This window comes from Lasioglossum baleicum, unplaced genomic scaffold, assembly GCF_051020765.1.
Source record: "Lasioglossum baleicum unplaced genomic scaffold, iyLasBale1 scaffold0027, whole genome shotgun sequence".
Lineage (NCBI taxonomy): Eukaryota > Metazoa > Arthropoda > Insecta > Hymenoptera > Halictidae > Lasioglossum > Lasioglossum baleicum.
In genome coordinates this window covers 722,329-741,713 of record NW_027469087.1, presented here as the reverse complement: position 1 = coordinate 741,713, position 19,385 = coordinate 722,329, and positions in this window count along the sequence as shown.

The following is a 19,385-nucleotide window of genomic DNA, read 5'->3' as shown; positions in this document are numbered from 1 at the left end:
GTGCAAATACTCGTACATGCTGCATTGTATTTTTTTCCGCACGCGACAAGGAGGGGACAGAGGCGAGTTCCGGCTCGCGTCTGTCCCCTCCCCCGGTCCCACCCCCCTGGTCGACCCGCATAAAACTTAAAAATATGATAAAATAAACGATAAAATCAATAAATGAAAACGTGTATAGATAAAATAGATAAAATAAAAGTCAATAAATAAATAAATAATAATAAGTAAATAAATACAATGGACAAAACACAACAAACATAAGAAGGGGGGGCAAAATAAAGGGGAATAAAAGATAAAGATAAAATTTATAATATAGAATATAAAATATATATAGAATAAAATGAAATATCATAAAATAAAAGGAGGGGGTCGACCGGCAGGTCGCATCTTTGAGGAGGGGGGGAGGGGATTATTGCTCCACCTCGCCCCCCCGACCTGCCCACCCCGGGGGCGCCTTAACGGCCAGCCCCCCTTGGCGGCGGTGGAAGTACTAAGTAGTCCCACCGCCGCCATTACGTCTGCGGCCCCTTACAGGGGGCCGCCTGCCTCGTCGGGGTTGCCCCGCCGATGCTAACCTCCTGGCGGAGAGGGGGTCGGCTTCCCTCTCCCTCTCCGCTGCCTCCTTCTGCGTTATCACAATCTCGCAGAAGGAGGCAAACGCTGCTCTTGACCTCTCGCTGCCGATCATGTGGTCGACCACGACCGGCAACGAGTTGTCCATCCCAATAACGCCTCTTACGACATTCTTCCAGCGTATGCCGCGCAGAGACCTGGGCCTCCTCGCAGTGATGGCACTGCGATCCTCCCAGTGCCAGTTATGAACACACAGTTTGAGGAAACGGCGGTATGCAGGTAATTTAACTTATGCGCATGCATTGCTGCAACTTGTGCTGTATCGTTTAGAATTTTTGTTACCGCCATCCGATTTTTATACATGTGCAAATACTCGTACACGCTGCATTGTATTTTTTTCCGCACGCGACAAGGAGGGGACAGAGGCGAGTTCCGGCTCGCGTCTGTACCCTCCCCCGGTCCCACCCCCCTGGTCGACCCGCATAAAACTTAAAAATATGATAAAATAAAAGATAAAATCAATAAATGAAAACGTGTATAGATAAAATAGATAAAATAAAAGTCAATAAATAAATAAATAATAATAAGTAAATAAATACAATGGACAAAACACAACAAACATAAGAAGGGGGGGCAAAATAAAGGGGAATAAAAGATAAAGATAAAATTTATAATATAGAATATAAAATATATATAGAATAAAATGAAATATCATAAAATAAAAGGAGGGGGTCGACCGGCAGGTCGCATCTTTGTAGAGGGGGGGAGGGGATTAATGCTCCACCTCACCCCCCGCGACCTGCCCACCCCGGGGGCGCCTTAACGGCCAGCCCCCCTTGGCGGCGGTGGAAGTACTAAGTAGTACCACCGCCGCCATTACGTCTGCGGCCCCTTACAGGGGGCCGCCGGCCTCGTCGGGGTTGCCCCGCCGATGCTAACCTCCTGACGGAGAGGGGGTCGGCTTCCCTTTCCCTCTCCGCTGCCTCCTTCTGCGTTATCACAATCTCGCAGAAGGAGGCAAACGCTGCTCTTGACCTCTCGCTGCCGATCATGTGGTCGACCACGACCGGCAACGAGTTGTCCATCCCAATAACGCCCCTTACGACATTCTTCCAGCGTATGCCGCGCAGAGACCTGGGCATCCTCGCAGTGGTGGCACTGCGATCCTCCCAGTGCCAGTTATGAACACACAGTTTGAGGAAACGGCGGTATGCAGGTAATTTAACTAATGCGCATGCATTGCTGCAACTTGTGATGTATCGTTTAGAATTTTTGTTACCGCCATCCGATTTTTATACATGTGCAAATACTCGTACATGCTGCATTGTATTTTTTTCCGCACGCGACAAGGAGGGGACAGAGGCGAGTTCCGGCTCGCGTCTGTCCCCTCCCCCGGTCCCACCCCCCTGGTCGACCCGCATAAAACTTAAAAATATGATAAAATAAACGATAAAATCAATAAATGAAAACGTGTATAGATAAAATAGATAAAATAAAAGTCAATAAATAAATAAATAATAATAAGTAAATAAATACAATGGACAAAACACAACAAACATAAGAAGGGGGGGCAAAATAAAGGGGAATAAAAGATAAAGATAAAATTTATAATATAGAATATAAAATATATATAGAATAAAATGAAATATCATAAAATAAAAGGAGTGGGTCGACCAGCAGGTCGCATCTTTGAGGAGGGGGGGAGGGGATTATTGCTCCACCTCGCCCCCCCGACCTGCCCACCCCGGGGCGCCTTAACGGCCAGCCCCCCTTGGCGGCGGTGGAAGTACTAAGTAGTCCCACCGCCGCCATTACGTCTGCGGCCCCTTACAGGGGGCCGCCGGCCTCGTCGGGGTTGCCCCGCCGATGCTAACCTCCTGGCGGAGAGGGGGTCGGCTTCCCTCTCCCTCTCCGCTGCCTCCTTCTGCGTTATCACAATCTCGCAGAAGGAGGCAAACGCTGCTCTTGACCTCTCGCTGCCGATCATGTGGTCGACCACGACCGGCAACGCTTTGTCCATCCCAATAACGCCCCTTACGACATTCTTCCAGCGTATGCCGCGCAGAGTCCTGGGCCTCCTCGCAGTGGTGGCACTGCGATCCTCCCAGTGCCAGTTATGAACACACAGTTTGAGGAAACGGCGGTATGCAGGTAATTTAACTTATGCGCATGCATTGCTGCAACTTGTGCTGTATCGTTTAGAATTTTTGTTACCGCCATCCGAATTTTATACATGTGCAAATACTTGTACACGCTGCATTGTATTTTTTTCCGCACGCGACAAGGAGGGGACAGAGGCGAGTTCCGGCTCGCGTCTGTCCCCTCCCCTGGTCCCACCCCCCTGGTCGACCCGCATAAAACTTAAAAATATGATAAAATAAAAGATAAAATCAATAAATGAAAACGTGTATAGACAAAATAGATAAAATAAAAGTCAATAAATAAATAAGTAATAATAAGTAAATTAATACAATGGAAAAAACACAACAAACATAAGAAGGGGGGCCAAATAAAGGGGAATAAAAGATAAAGATAAAATTTATAATATAGAATATAAAATATATAAAGAATAAAATGAAATATCATAAAATAAAAGGAGGGGGTCGACCGGCAGGTCGCATCTTTGTAGAGGGGGGGAGGGGATTATTGCTCCACCTCGCCCCCCGCGACCTGCCCACCCCGGGGGCGCCTTAACGGCCAGCCCCCCTTGGCGGCGGTGGAAGTACTAAGTAGTCCCACCGCCGCCATTACGTCTGCGGCCCCTTACAGGGGGCCGCCGGCCTCGTCGGGGTTGCCCCGCCGATGCTAACCTCCTGGCGGAGAGGGGGTCGGCTTCCCTCTCCCTCTCCGCTGCCTCCTTCTGCGTTATCACAATCTCGCAGAAGAAGGCAAACGCTGCTCTTGACCTCTCGCTGCCGATCATGTGGTCGACCACGACCGGCAACGAGTTGTCCATCCCAATAACGCCCCTTACGACATTCTTCCAGCGTATGCCGCGCAGAGACCTGGGCCTCCTCGCAGTGGTGGCACTGCGATCCTCCCAATGTCAGTTATGAACACACAGTTTGAGGAAACGGCGGTATGCAGGTAATTTAACTTATGCACATGCATTGCTGCAACTTGTGCTGTATCGTTTAGAATTTTTGTTACCGCCATCCGATTTTTATACATGTGCAAATACTCGTACACGCTGCATTGTATTTTTTTCCGCACGCGACAAGGAGGGGACAGAGGCGAGTTCCGGCTCGCGTCTGTCCCCTCCCCCGGTCCCACCCCCCTGGTCGACCCGCATAAAACTTAAAAATATGATAAAATAAAAGATAAAATCTATAAATGAAAACGTGTGTAGATAAAATAGATAAAATAAAAGTCAATAAATAAATAAATAATAATAAGTAAATAAATACAATGGACAAAACACAACAAACATAAGAAGGGGGGCAAAATAAAGGGGAATAAAAGATAAAGATAAAATTTATAATATAGAATATAAAATATATATAGAATAAAATGAAATGTCATAAAATAAAAGGAAGGGGGTCGACCGGCAGGTCGCATCTTTATAGAGGGGGGGAGGGGATTATTGCTCCACCTCGCCCCCCGCGACCTGCCCACCCCGGGGGCGCCTTAACGGTCAGCCCCCCTTGGCGGCGGTGGAAGTACTAAGTAGTCCCACCGCCGCCATTACGTCTGCAGCCGCTTACAGGGGGCCGTCGGCCTCGTCGGGGTTGCCCCGCCGATGCTAGCATCCTGGCGGAGAGGGGGTCGGCTTCCCTCTCCCTCTCCGCTGCCTCCTTCTGCGTTATCACAATCTCGCAGAAGGAGGCAAACGCTGCTCTTGACCTCTCGCTGCCGATCATGTGGTCGACCACGACCGGCAACGAGTTGTCCATCCCAATAACGCCTCTTACGACATTCTTCCAGCGTATGCCGCGCAGAGACCTGGGCCTCCTCGCAGTGATGGCACTGCGATCCTCCCAGTGCCAGTTATGAACACACAGTTTGAGGCAACGGCGGTATGCAGGTAATTTAACTTATGCGCATGCATTGCTGCAACTTGTGCTGTATCGTTTAGAATTTTTGTTACCGCCATCCGATTTTTATACATGTGCAAATACTCGTACACGCTGCATTGTATTTTTGTCCGCACGCGACAAGGAGGGGACAGAGGCGAGTTCCGGCTCGCGTCTGTCCCCTCCCCCGGTCCCACCCCCCTGGTCGACCCGCATAAAACTTAAAAATATGATAAAATAAAAGATAAAATCAATAAATGAAAACGTGTATAGATAAAATAGATAAAATAAAAGTCAATAAATAAATAAATAATAATAAGTAAATAAATACAATGGACAAAACACAACAAACATAAGAAGGGGGGGCAAAATAAAGGGGAATAAAAGATAAAGATAAAATTTATAATATAGAATATAAAATATATATAGAATAAAATGAAATATCATAAAATAAAAGGAGGGGGTCGACCGGCAGGTCGCATCTTTGAGGAGGGGGGGAGGGGATTATTGCTCCACCTCGCCCCCCCGACCTGCCCACCCCGGGGGCGCCTTAACGGCCAGCCCCCCTTGGCGGCGGTGGAAGTACTAAGTAGTCCCACCGCCGCCATTACGTCTGCGGCCCCTTACAGGGGGCCGCCGGCCTCGTCGGGGTTGCCCCGCCGATGCTAACCTCCTGGCGGAGAGGGGGTCGGCTTCCCTCTCCCTCTCCGCTGCCTCCTTCTGCGTTATCACAATCTCGCAGAAGGAGGCAAACGCTGCTCTTGACCTCTCGCTGCCGATCATGTGGTCGACCACGACCGGCAACGAGTTGTCCATCCCAATAACGCCTCTTACGACATTCTTCCAGCGTATGCCGCGCAGAGACCTGGGCCTCCTCGCAGTGATGGCACTGCGATCCTCCCAGTGCCAGTTATGAACACACAGTTTGAGGAAACGGCGGTATGCAGGTAATTTAACTTATGCGCATACATTACTGCAACTTGTGCTGTATCGTTTAGAATTTTTGTTACCGCCATCCGAATTTTATACATGTGCAAATACTTGTACACGCTGCATTGTATTTTTTTCCGCACGCGACAAGGAGGGGACAGAGGCGAGTTCCGGCTCGCGTCTGTCCCCTCCCCCGGTCCCACCCCCCTGGTCGACCCGCATAAAACTTAAAAATATGATAAAATAAAAGATAAAATCAATAAATGAAAACGTGTATAGACAAAATAGATAAAATAAAAGTCAATAAATAAATAAGTAATAATAAGTAAATAAATACAATGGACAAAACACAACAAACATAAGAAGGGGGGCAAAATAAAGGGGAATAAAAGATAAAGATAAAATTTATAATATAGAATATAAAATATATATAGAATAAAATGAAATATCATAAAATAAAAGGAGGGGGTCGACCGGCAGGTAGCATCTTTGTAGAGGGGGGGAGGGGATTATTGCTCCACCTCGCCCCCCGCGACCTGCCCACCCCGGGGGCGCCTTAACGGCCAGCCCCCCTTGGCGGCGGTGGAAGTACTAAGTAGTCCCACCGCTGCCATTACGTCTGCGGCCCCTTACAGGGGGCCGCCGGCCTCGTCGGGGTTGCCCCGCCGATGCTAACCTCCTGGCGGAGAGGGGGTCGGCTTCCCTCTCCCTCTCCGCTGCCTCCTTCTGCGTTATCACAATCTCGCAGAAGAAGGCAAACGCTGCTCTTGACCTCTCGCTGCCGATCATGTGGTCGACCACGACCGGCAACGAGTTGTCCATCCAATAACGCCCCTTACGACATTCTTCCAGCGTATGCCGCGCAGAGTCCTGGGCCTCCTCGCAGTGGTGGCACTGCGATCCTCCCAGTGCCAGTTATGAACACACAGTTTGAGGAAACGGCGGTATGCAGGTAATTTAACTTATGCGCATGCATTGCTGCAACTTGTGCTGTATCGTTTAGAATTTTTGTTACCGCCATCCGATTTTTATACATGTGCAAATACTTGTACACGCTGCATTGTATTTTTTTCCGCACGCGACAAGGAGGGGACAGAGGCGAGTTCCGGCTCGCGTCTGTCCCCTCCCCCGGTCCCACCCCCCTGGTCGACCCGCATAAAACTTAAAAATATGATAAAATAAAAGATAAAATCAATAAATGAAAACGTGTATAGACAAAATAGATAAAATAAAAGTCAATAAATAAATAAGTAATAATAAGTAAATAAATACAATGGACAAAACACAACAAACATAAGAAGGGGGGCAAAATAAAGGGGAATAAAAGATAAAGATAAAATTTATAATATAGAATATAAAATATATATAGAATAAAATGAAATATCATAAAATAAAAGGAGGGGGTCGACCGGCAGGTCGCATCTTTGTAGAGGGGGGGAGGGGATTATTGCTCCACCTCACCCCCCGCGACCTGCCCACCCCGGGGGCGCCTTAACGGCCAGCCCCCCTTGGCGGCGGTGGAAGTACTAAGTAGTCCCACCGCCGCCATTACGTCTGCGGCCCCTTACAGGGGGCCGCCGGCCTCGTCGGGGTTGCCCCGCCGATGCTAACCTCCTGACGGAGAGGGGGTCGGCTTCCCTTTCCCTCTCCGCTGCCTCCTTCTGCGTTATCACAATCTCGCAGAAGGAGGCAAACGCTGCTCTTGACCTCTCGCTGCCGATCATGTGGTCGACCACGACCGGCAACGAGTTGTCCATCCCAATAACGCCCCTTACGACATTCTTCCAGCGTATGCCGCGCAGAGACCTGGGCATCCTCGCAGTGGTGGCACTGCGATCCTCCCAGTGCCAGGTTATGAACACACAGTTTGAGGAAACGGCGGTATGCAGGTAATTTAACTAATGCGCATGCATTGCTGCAACTTGTGCTGTATCGTTTAGAATTTTTGTTACCGCCATCCGATTTTTATACATGTGCAAATACTCGTACATGCTGCATTGTATTTTTTTCCGCACGCGACAAGGAGGGGACAGAGGCGAGTTCCGGCTCGCGTCTGTCCCCTCCCCCGGTCCCACCCCCCTGGTCGACCCGCATAAAACTTAAAAATATGATAAAATAAAAGATAAAATCAATAAATGAAAACGTGTATAGATAAAATATATAAAATAAAAGTCAATAAATAAATAAATAATAATAAGTAAATAAATACAATGGACAAAACACAACAAACATAAGAAGGGGGGGCAAAATAAAGGGGAATAAAAGATAAAGATAAAATTTATAATATAGAATATAAAATATATATAGAATAAAATGAAATATCATAAAATAAAAGGAGGGGGTCGACCGGCAGGTCGCATCTTTGTAGAGGGGGGGAGGGGATTATTGCTCCACCTCGCCCCCCGCGACCTGCCCACCCCGGGGGCGCCTTAACGGCCAGCCCCCCTTGGCGGCGGTGGAAGTACTAAGTAGTCCCACCGCTGCCATTACGTCTGCGGCCCCTTACAGGGGGCCGCCGGCCTCGTCGGGGTTGCCCCGCCGATGCTAACCTCCTGGCGGAGAGGGGGTCGGCTTCCCTCTCCCTCTCCGCTGCCTCCTTCTGCGTTATCACAATCTCGCAGAAGAAGGCAAACGCTGCTCTTGACCTCTCGCTGCCGATCATGTGGTCGACCACGACCGGCAACGAGTTGTCCATCCCAATAACGCCCCTTACGACATTCTTCCAGCGTATGCCGCGCAGAGTCCTGGGCCTCCTCGCAGTGGTGGCACTGCGATCCTCCCAGTGCCAGTTATGAACACACAGTTTGAGGAAACGGCGGTATGCAGGTAATTTAACTTATGCGCATGCATTGCTGCAACTTGTGCTGTATCGTTTAGAATTTTTGTTACCGCCATCCGATTTTTATACATGTGCAAATACTTGTACACGCTGCATTGTATTTTTTTCCGCACGCGACAAGGAGGGGACAGAGGCGAGTTCCGGCTCGCGTCTGTCCCCTCCCCCGGTCCCACCCCCCTGGTCGACCCGCATAAAACTTAAAAATATGATAAAATAAAAGATAAAATCAATAAATGAAAACGTGTATAGACAAAATAGATAAAATAAAAGTCAATAAATAAATAAGTAATAATAAGTAAATAAATACAATGGACAAAACACAACAAACATAAGAAGGGGGGCAAAATAAAGGGGAATAAAAGATAAAGATAAAATTTATAATATAGAATATAAAATATATATAGAATAAAATGAAATGTCATAAAATAAAAGGAAGGGGGTCGACCGGCAGGTCGCATCTTTATAGAGGGGGGGAGGGGATTATTACTCCACCTCGCCCCCCGCGACCTGCCCACCCCGGGGGCGCCTTAACGGTCAGCCCCCCTTGGCGGCGGTGGAAGTACTAAGTAGTCCCACCGCCGCCATTACGTCTGCAGCCGCTTACAGGGGGCCGTCGGCCTCGTCGGGGTTGCACCGCCGATGCTAGCATCCTGGCGGAGAGGGGGTCGGCTTCCCTCTCCCTCTCCGCTGCCTCCTTCTGCGTTATCACAATCTCGCAGAAGGACGCAAACGCTGCTCTTGACCTCTCGCTGCCGATCGTGTGGTCGACCACGACCGGCAACGAGTTGTCCATCCCAATAACGCCTCTTACGACATTCTTCCAGCGTATGCCGCGCAGAGACCTGGGCCTCCTCGCAGTGGTGGCACTGCGATCCTCCCAGTGCCAGTTATGAACACACAGTTTGAGGCAACGGCGGTATGCAGGTAATTTAACTTATGCGCATGCATTGCTGCAACTTGTGCTGTATCGTTTAGAATTTTTGTTACCGCCATCCGATTTTTATACATGTGCAAATACTCGTACACGCTGCATTGTATTTTTGTCCGCACGCGACAAGGAGGGGACAGAGGCGAGTTCCGGCTCGCGTCTGTCCCCTCCCCCGGTCCCACCCCCCTGGTCGACCCGCATAAAACTTAAAAATATGATAAAATAAAAGATAAAATCAATAAATGAAAACGTGTATAGATAAAATAGATAAAATAAAAGTCAATAAATAAATAAATAATAATAAGTAAATAAATACAATGGACAAAACACAACAAACATAAGAAGGGGGGGCAAAATAAAGGGGAATAAAAGATAAAGATAAAATTTATAATATAGAATATAAAATATATATAGAATAAAATGAAATATCATAAAATAAAAGGAGGGGGTCGACCGGCAGGTCGCATCTTTGAGGAGGGGGGGAGGGGATTATTGCTCCACCTCGCCCCCCCCGACCTGCCCACCCCGGGGGCGCCTTAACGGCCAGCCCCCCTTGGCGGCGGTGGAAGTACTAAGTAGTCCCACCGCCGCCATTACGTCTGCGGCCCCTTACAGGGGGCCGCCGGCCTCGTCGGGGTTGCCCCGCCGATGCTAACCTCCTGGCGGAGAGGGGGTCGGCTTCCCTCTCCCTCTCCGCTGCCTCCTTCTGCGTTATCACAATCTCGCAGAAGAAGGCAAACGCTGCTCTTGACCTCTCGCTGCCGATCATGTGGTCGACCACGACCGGCAACGAGTTGTCCATCCCAATAACGCCTCTTACGACATTCTTCCAGCGTATGCCGCGCAGAGACCTGGGCCTCCTCGCAGTGATGGCACTGCGATCCTCCCAGTGCCAGTTATGAACACACAGTTTGAGGAAACGGCGGTATGCAGGTAATTTAACTTATGCGCATGCATTGCTGCAACTTGTGCTGTATCGTTTAGAATTTTTGTTACCGCCATCCGAATTTTATACATGTGCAAATACTTGTACACGCTGCATTGTATTTTTTTCCGCACGCGACAAGGAGGGGACAGAGGCGAGTTCCGGCTCGCGTCTGTCCCCTCCCCTGGTCCCACCCCCCTGGTCGACCCGCATAAAACTTAAAAATATGATAAAATAAAAGATAAAATCAATAAATGAAAACGTGTATAGACAAAATAGATAAAATAAAAGTCAATAAATAAATAAGTAATAATAAGTAAATAAATACAATGGAAAAAACACAACAAACATAAGAAGGGGGGCCAAATAAAGGGGAATAAAAGATAAAGATAAAATTTATAATATAGAATATAAAATATATAAAGAATAAAATGAAATATCATAAAATAAAAGGAGGGGGTCGACCGGCAGGTAGCATCTTTGTAGAGGGGGGGAGGGGATTATTGCTCCACCTCGCCCCCCGCGACCTGCCCACCCCGGGGGCGCCTTAACGGCCAGCCCCCCTTGGCGGCGGTGGAAGTACTAAGTAGTCCCACCGCCGCCATTACGTCTGCGGCCCCTTACAGGGGGCCGCCGGCCTCGTCGGGGTTGCCCCGCCGATGCTAACCTCCTGGCGGAGAGGGGGTCGGCTTCCCTCTCCCTCTCCGCTGCCTCCTTCTGCGTTATCACAATCTCGCAGAAGGACGCAAACGCTGCTCTTGACCTCTCGCTGCCGATCATGTGGTCGACCACGACCGGCAACGAGTTGTCCATCCCAATAACGCCTCTTACGACATTCTTCCAGCGTATGCCGCGCAGAGACCTGGGCCTCCTCGCAGTGATGGCACTGCGATCCTCCCAGTGCCAGTTATGAACACACAGTTTGAGGAAACGGCGGTATGCAGGTAATTTAACTTATGCGCATACATTGCTGCAACTTGTGCTGTATCGTTTAGAATTTTTGTTACCGCCATCCGAATTTTATACATGTGCAAATACTTGTACACGCTGCATTGTATTTTTTTCCGCACGCGACAAGGAGGGGACAGAGGCGAGTTCCGGCTCGCGTCTGTCCCCTCCCCCGGTCCCACCCCCCTGGTCGACCCGCATAAAACTTAAAAATATGATAAAATAAAAGATAAAATCAATAAATGAAAACGTGTATAGACAAAATAGATAAAATAAAAGTCAATAAATAAATAAGTAATAATAAGTAAATAAATACAATGGACAAAACACAACAAACATAAGAAGGGGGGCAAAATAAAGGGGAATAAAAGATAAAGATAAAATTTATAATATAGAATATAAAATATATATAGAATAAAATGAAATATCATAAAATAAAAGGAGGGGGTCGACCGGCAGGTAGCATCTTTGTAGAGGGGGGGAGGGGATTATTGCTCCACCTCGCCCCCCGCGACCTGCCCACCCCGGGGGCGCCTTAACGGCCAGCCCCCCTTGGCGGCGGTGGAAGTACTAAGTAGTCCCACCGCCGCCATTACGTCTGCGGCCCCTTACAGGGGGCCGCCGGCCTCGTCGGGGTTGCCCCGCCGATGCTAACCTCCTGGCGGAGAGGGGGTCGGCTTCCCTCTCCCTCTCCGCTGCCTCCTTCTGCGTTATCACAATCTCGCAGAAGGACGCAAACGCTGCTCTTGACCTCTCGCTGCCGATCATGTGGTCGACCACGACCGGCAACGAGTTGTCCATCCCAATAACGCCTCTTACGACATTCTTCCAGCGTATGCCGCGCAGAGACCTGGGCCTCCTCGCAGTGATGGCACTGCGATCCTCCCAGTGCCAGTTATGAACACACAGTTTGAGGAAACGGCGGTATGCAGGTAATTTAACTTATGCGCATACATTGCTGCAACTTGTGCTGTATCGTTTAGAATTTTTGTTACCGCCATCCGAATTTTATACATGTGCAAATACTTGTACACGCTGCATTGTATTTTTTTCCGCACGCGACAAGGAGGGGACAGAGGCGAGTTCCGGCTCGCGTCTGTCCCCTCCCCCGGTCCCACCCCCCTGGTCGACCCGCGTAAAACTTAAAAATATGATAAAATAAAAGATAAAATCAATAAATGAAAACGTGTATAGATAAAATATATAAAATAAAAGTCAATAAATAAATAAATAATAATAAGTAAATAAATACAATGGACAAAACACAACAAACATAAGAAGGGGGGGCAAAATAAAGGGGAATAAAAGATAAAGATAAAATTTATAATATAGAATATAAAATATATATAGAATAAAATGAAATATCATAAAATAAAAGGAGGGGGTCGACCGGCAGGTCGCATCTTTGTAGAGGGGGGGAGGGGATTATTGCTCCACCTCGCCCCCCGCGACCTGCCCACCCCGGGGGCGCCTTAACGGCCAGCCCCCCTTGGCGGCGGTGGAAGTACTAAGTAGTCCCACCGCTGCCATTACGTCTGCGGCCCCTTACAGGGGGCCGCCGGCCTCGTCGGGGTTGCCCCGCCGATGCTAACCTCCTGGCGGAGAGGGGGTCGGCTTCCCTCTCCCTCTCCGCTGCCTCCTTCTGCGTTATCACAATCTCGCAGAAGAAGGCAAACGCTGCTCTTGACCTCTCGCTGCCGATCATGTGGTCGACCACGACCGGCAACGAGTTGTCCATCCCAATAACGCCCCTTACGACATTCTTCCAGCGTATGCCGCGCAGAGTCCTGGGCCTCCTCGCAGTGGTGGCACTGCGATCCTCCCAGTGCCAGTTATGAACACACAGTTTGAGGAAACGGCGGTATGCAGGTAATTTAACTTATGCGCATGCATTGCTGCAACTTGTGCTGTATCGTTTAGAATTTTTGTTACCGCCATCCGATTTTTATACATGTGCAAATACTTGTACACGCTGCATTGTATTTTTTTCCGCACGCGACAAGGAGGGGACAGAGGCGAGTTCCGGCTCGCGTCTGTCCCCTCCCCCGGTCCCACCCCCCTGGTCGACCCGCATAAAACTTAAAAATATGATAAAATAAAAGATAAAATCAATAAATGAAAACGTGTATAGACAAAATAGATAAAATAAAAGTCAATAAATAAATAAGTAATAATAAGTAAATAAATACAATGGACAAAACACAACAAACATAAGAAGGGGGGCAAAATAAAGGGGAATAAAAGATAAAGATAAAATTTATAATATAGAATATAAAATATATATAGAATAAAATGAAATGTCATAAAATAAAAGGAAGGGGGTCGACCGGCAGGTCGCATCTTTATAGAGGGGGGGAGGGGATTATTACTCCACCTCGCCCCCCGCGACCTGCCCACCCCGGGGGCGCCTTAACGGTCAGCCCCCCTTGGCGGCGGTGGAAGTACTAAGTAGTCCCACCGCCGCCATTACGTCTGCAGCCGCTTACAGGGGGCCGTCGGCCTCGTCGGGGTTGCCCCGCCGATGCTAGCATCCTGGCGGAGAGGGGGTCGGCTTCCCTCTCCCTCTCCGCTGCCTCCTTCTGCGTTATCACAATCTCGCAGAAGGAGGCAAACGCTGCTCTTGAACTCTCGCTGCCGATCATGTGGTCGACCACGACCGGCAACGAGTTGTCCATCCCAATAACGCCTCTTACGACATTCTTCCAGCGTATGCCGCGCAGAGACCTGGGCCTCCTCGCAGTGATGGCACTGCGATCCTCCCAGTGCCAGTTATGAACACACAGTTTGAGGAAACGGCGGTATGCAGGTAATTTAACTTATGCGCATACATTGCTGCAACTTGTGCTGTATCGTTTAGAATTTTTGTTACCGCCATCCGATTTTTATACATGTGCAAATACTCGTACACGCTGCATTGTATTTTTTTCCGCACGCGACAAGGAGGGGACAGAGGCGAGTTCCGGCTCGCGTCTGTCCCCTCCCCCGGTCCCACCCCCCTGGTCGACCCGCATAAAACTTAAAAATATGATAAAATAAAAGATAAAATCTATAAATGAAAACGTGTGTAGATAAAATAGATAAAATAAAAGTCAATAAATAAATAAATAATAATAAGTAAATAAATACAATGGACAAAACACAACAAACATAAGAAGGGGGGCAAAATAAAGGGGAATAAAAGATAAAGATAAAATTTATAATATAGAATATAAAATATATATAGAATAAAATGAAATGTCATAAAATAAAAGGAAGGGGGTCGACCGGCAGGTCGCATCTTTATAGAGGGGGGGAGGGGATTATTGCTCCACCTCGCCCCCCGCGACCTGCCCACCCCGGGGGCGCCTTAACGGTCAGCCCCCCTTGGCGGCGGTGGAAGTACTAAGTAGTCCCACCGCCGCCATTACGTCTGCAGCCGCTTACAGGGGGCCGTCGGCCTCGTCGGGGTTGCCCCGCCGATGCTAGCATCCTGGCGGAGAGGGGGTCGGCTTCCCTCTCCCTCTCCGCTGTCTCCTTCTGCGTTATCACAATCTCGCAGAAGGACGCAAACGCTGCTCTTGACCTCTCGCTGCCGATCGTGTGGTCGACCACGACCGGCAACGAGTTGTCCATCCCAATAACGCCTCTTACGACATTCTTCCAGCGTATGCCGCGCAGAGACCTGGGCCTCCTCGCAGTGGTGGCACTGCGATCCTCCCAGTGCCAGTTATGAACACACAGTTTGAGGCAACGGCGGTATGCAGGTAATTTAACTTATGCGCATGCATTGCTGCAACTTGTGCTGTATCGTTTAGAATTTTTGTTACCGCCATCCGATTTTTATACATGTGCAAATACTCGTACACGCTGCATTGTATTTTTGTCCGCACGCGACAAGGAGGGGACAGAGGCGAGTTCCGGCTCGCGTCTGTCCCCTCCCCCGGTCCCACCCCCCTGGTCGAGCCGCATAAAACTTAAAAATATGATAAAATAAAAGATAAAATCAATAAATGAAAACGTGTATAGATAAAATAGATAAAATAAAAGTCAATAAATAAATAAATAATAATAAGTAAATAAATACAATGGACAAAACACAACAAACATAAGAAGGGGGGGCAAAATAAAGGGGAATAAAAGATAAAGATAAAATTTATAATATAGAATATAAAATATATATAGAATAAAATGAAATATCATAAAATAAAAGGAGGGGGTCGACCGGCAGGTCGCATCTTTGAGGAGGGGGGGAGGGGATTATTGCTCCACATCGCCCCCCCGACCTGCCCACCCCGGGGGCGCCTTAACGGCCAGCCCCCCTTGGCGGCGGTGGAAGTACTAAGTAGTCCCACCGCCGCCATTACGTCTGCGGCCCCTTACAGGGGGCCGCCGGCCTCGTCGGGGTTGCCCCGCCGATGCTAACCTCCTGGCGGAGAGGGGGTCGGCTTCCCTCTCCCTCTCCGCTGCCTCCTTCTGCGTTATCACAATCTCGCAGAAGAAGGCAAACGCTGCTCTTGACCTCTCGCTGCCGATCATGTGGTCGACCACGACCGGCAACGAGTTGTCCATCCCAATAACGCCTCTTACGACATTCTTCCAGCGTATGCCGCGCAGAGACCTGGGCCTCCTCGCAGTGATGGCACTGCGATCCTCCCAGTGCCAGTTATGAACACACAGTTTGAGGAAACGGCGGTATGCAGGTAATTTAACTTATGCGCATGCATTGCTGCAACTTGTGCTGTATCGTTTAGAATTTTTGTTACCGCCATCCGAATTTTATACATGTGCAAATACTTGTACACGCTGCATTGTATTTTTTTCCGCACGCGACAAGGAGGGGACAGAGGCGAGTTCCGGCTCGCGTCTGTCCCCTCCCCTGGTCCCACCCCCCTGGTCGACCAGCATAAAACTTAAAAATATGATAAAATAAAAGATAAAATCAATAAATGAAAACGTGTATAGACAAAATAGATAAAATAAAAGTCAATAAATAAATAAGTAATAATAAGTAAATAAATACAATGGAAAAAACACAACAAACATAAGAAGGGGGGCCAAATAAAGAGGAATAAAAGATAAAGATAAAATTTATAATATTGAATATAAAATATATAAAGAATAAAATGAAATATCATAAAATAAAAGGAGGGGGTCGACCGGCAGGTAGCATCTTTGTAGAGGGGGGGAGGGGATTATTGCTCCACCTCGCCCCCCGCGACCTGCCCACCCCGGGGGCGCCTTAACGGCCAGCCCCCCTTGGCGGCGGTGGAAGTACTAAGTAGTCCCACCGCCGCCATTACGTCTGCGGCCCCTTACAGGGGGCCGCCGGCCTCGTCGGGGTTGCCCCGCCGATGCTAACCTCCTGGCGGAGAGGGGGTCGGCTTCCCTCTCCCTCTCCGCTGCCTCCTTCTGCGTTATCACAATCTCGCAGAAGGAGGCAAACGCTGCTCTTGACCTCTCGCTGCCGATCATGTGGTCGACCACGACCGGCAACGAGTTGTCCATCCCAATAACGCCTCTTACGACATTCTTCCAGCGTATGCCGCGCAGAGACCTGGGCCTCCTCGCAGTGATGGCACTGCGATCCTCCCAGTGCCAGTTATGAACACACAGTTTGAGGAAACGGCGGTATGCAGGTAATTTAACTTATGCGCATACATTGCTGCAACTTGTGCTGTATCGTTTAGAATTTTTGTTACCGCCATCCGATTTTTATACATGTGCAAATACTTGTACACGCTGCATTGTATTTTTTTCCGCACGCGACAAGGAGGGGACAGAGGCGAGTTCCGGCTCGCGTCTGTCCCCTCCCCCGGTCCCACCCTCCTGGTCGACCCGCATAAAACTTAAAAATATGATAAAATAAAAGATAAAATCAATAAATGAAAACGTGTATAGACAAAATAGATAAAATAAAAGTCAATAAATAAATAAGTAATAATAAGTAAATAAATACAATGGACAAAACACAACAAACATAAGAAGGGGGGCAAAATAAAGGGGAATAAAAGATAAAGATAAAATTTATAATATAGAATATAAAATATATATAGAATAAAATGAAATATCATAAAATAAAAGGAGGGGGTCGACCGGCAGGTAGCATCTTTGTAGAGGGGGGGAGGGGATTATTGCTCCACCTCGCCCCCCGCGACCTGCCCACCCCGGGGGCGCCTTAACGGCCAGCCCCCCTTGGCGGCGGTGGAAGTACTAAGTAGTCCCACCGCTGCCATTACGTCTGCGGCCCCTTACAGGGGGCCGCCGGCCTCGTCGGGGTTGCCCCGCCGATGCTAACCTCCTGGCGGAGAGGGGGTCGGCTTCCCTCTCCCTCTCCGCTGCCTCCTTCTGCGTTATCACAATCTCGCAGAAGAAGGCAAACGCTGCTCTTGACCTCTCGCTGCCGATCATGTGGTCGACCACGACCGGCAACGAGTTGTCCATCCCAATAACGCCTCTTACGACATTCTTCCAGCGTATGCCGCGCAGAGACCTGGGCCTCCTCGCAGTGATGGCACTGCGATCCTCCCAGTGCCAGTTATGAACACACAGTTTGAGGAAACGGCGGTATGCAGGTAATTTAACTTATGCGCATACATTGCTGCAACTTGTGCTGTATCGTTTAGAATTTTTGTTACCGCCATCCGAATTTTATACATGTGCAAATACTTGTACACGCTGCATTGTATTTTTTTCCGCACGCGACAAGGAGGGGACAGAGGCGAGTTCCGGCTCGCGTCTGTCCCCTCCCCCGGTCCCACCCTCCTGGTCGACCCGCATAAAACTTAAAAATATGATAAAATAAAAGATAAAATCAATAAATGAAAACGTGTATAGACAAAATAGATAAAATAAAAGTCAATAAATAAATAAGTAATAATAAGTAAATAAATACAATGGACAAAACACAACAAACATAAGAAGGGGGGCAAAATAAAGGGGAATAAAAGATAAAGATAAAATTTATAATATAGAATATAAAATATATATAGAATAAAATGAAATATCATAAAATAAAAGGAGGGGGTCGACCGGCAGGTAGCATCTTTGTAGAGGGGGGGAGGGGATTATTGCTCCACCTCGCCCCCCGCGACCTGCCCACCCCGGGGGCGCCTTAACGGCCAGCCCCCCTTGGCGGCGGTGGAAGTACTAAGTAGTCCCACCGCTGCCATTACGTCTGCGGCCCCTTACAGGGGGCCGCCGGCCTCGTCGGGGTTGCCCCGCCGATGCTAACCTCCTGGCGGAGAGGGGGTCGGCTTCCCTCTCCCTCTCCGCTGCCTCCTTCTGCGTTATCACAATCTCGCAGAAGAAGGCAAACGCTGCTCTTGACCTCTCGCTGCCGATCATGTGGTCGACCACGACCGGCAACGAGTTGTCCATCCCAATAACGCCCCTTACGACATTCTTCCAGCGTATGCCGCGCAGAGTCCTGGGCCTCCTCGCAGTGGTGGCACTGCGATCCTCCCAGTGCCAGTTATGAACACACAGTTTGAGGAAACGGCGGTATGCAGGTAATTTAACTTATGCGCATGCATTGCTGCAACTTGTGCTGTATCGTTTAGAATTTTTGTTACCGCCATCCGATTTTTATACATGTGCAAATATTTGTACACGCTGCATTGTATTTTTTTCCGCACGCGACAAGGAGGGGACAGAGGCGAGTTCCGGCTCGCGTCTGTCCCCTCCCCCGGTCCCACCCCCCTGGTCGACCCGCATAAAACTTAAAAATAACGATAAAATAAAAGATAAAATCAATAAATGAAAACGTGTATAGACAAAATAGATAAAATAAAAGTCAATAAATAAATAAGTAATAATAAGTAAATAAATACAATGGACAAAACACAACAAACATAAGAAGGGGGGCAAAATAAAGGGGAATAAAAGATAAAGATAAAATTTATAATATAGAATATAAAATATATATAGAATAAAATGAAATATCATAAAATAAAAGGAGGGGGTCGACCGGCAGGTCGCATCTTTGTAGAGGGGGGGAGGGGATTATTGCTCCACCTCACCCCCCGCGACCTGCCCACCCCGGGGGCGCCTTAACGGCCAGCCCCCCTTGGCGGCGGTGGAAGTACTAAGTAGTCCCACCGCCGCCATTACGTCTGCGGCCCCTTACAGGGGGCCGCCGGCCTCGTCGGGGTTGCCCCGCCGATGCTAACCTCCTGGCGGAGAGGGGGTCGGCTTCCCTCTCCCTCTCCGCTGCCTCCTTCTGCGTTATCACAATCTCGCAGAAGAAGGCAA